We start from the raw sequence: 537 nt of genomic DNA, 5'->3' as shown, positions 1-537 counted from the left end.
ATGGGGAAGTGGAGTACCAGGGGTGGGGCAGGGGGTACCAGGGATGAAGCAGGCATGGGGCAGGAGGTATCAGGGATGGAGTAGGGATGGGGCAGGAGGAACCTGGAATGGGGTAGAGGGTACCTGGGATGGGGCAGGGGGTACCAGGGATGGGGCAGAAGGTACCTGGGATGGGTCAGGGGGTACCAGGGATGGGTCAGGGGGTACCTGGGATGGAGCAGGAGATACCAGGGATGGGGCAGGGGGTACCAGGGATGGGGTGGGGATGAGGCAGGAGGTACCAGGGATGAAGCAGGGATGGGGTAGGGGGTACTAGGGATGGGGCAGGAGGTACCACAGATGGGGCAGGAGGTACCTGGGATGGAGCAGGGATGAGGTAGGGATGGGGCAGGAGGTACCAGATATGGGGCAGGGATGAGGTAGGGATGGGATGGGGCAGGAGGTATCAGGGATGAAGCAGGGGTTACCAGGGATGGGGCAGGAGATACCAGGGATGGGGAATGAGATTCCACGGATGGGGCAGGAGGGAGCTGGGAG

The sequence above is a fragment of the Calidris pugnax genome, unplaced genomic scaffold (genome assembly GCF_001431845.1).
Source record: "Calidris pugnax isolate Ruff unplaced genomic scaffold, ASM143184v1 scaffold452, whole genome shotgun sequence".
Lineage (NCBI taxonomy): Eukaryota > Metazoa > Chordata > Aves > Charadriiformes > Scolopacidae > Calidris > Calidris pugnax.
The sequence above is the reverse complement of the archived record's forward strand: the minus strand, read 5'-3'. Positions refer to the sequence as shown.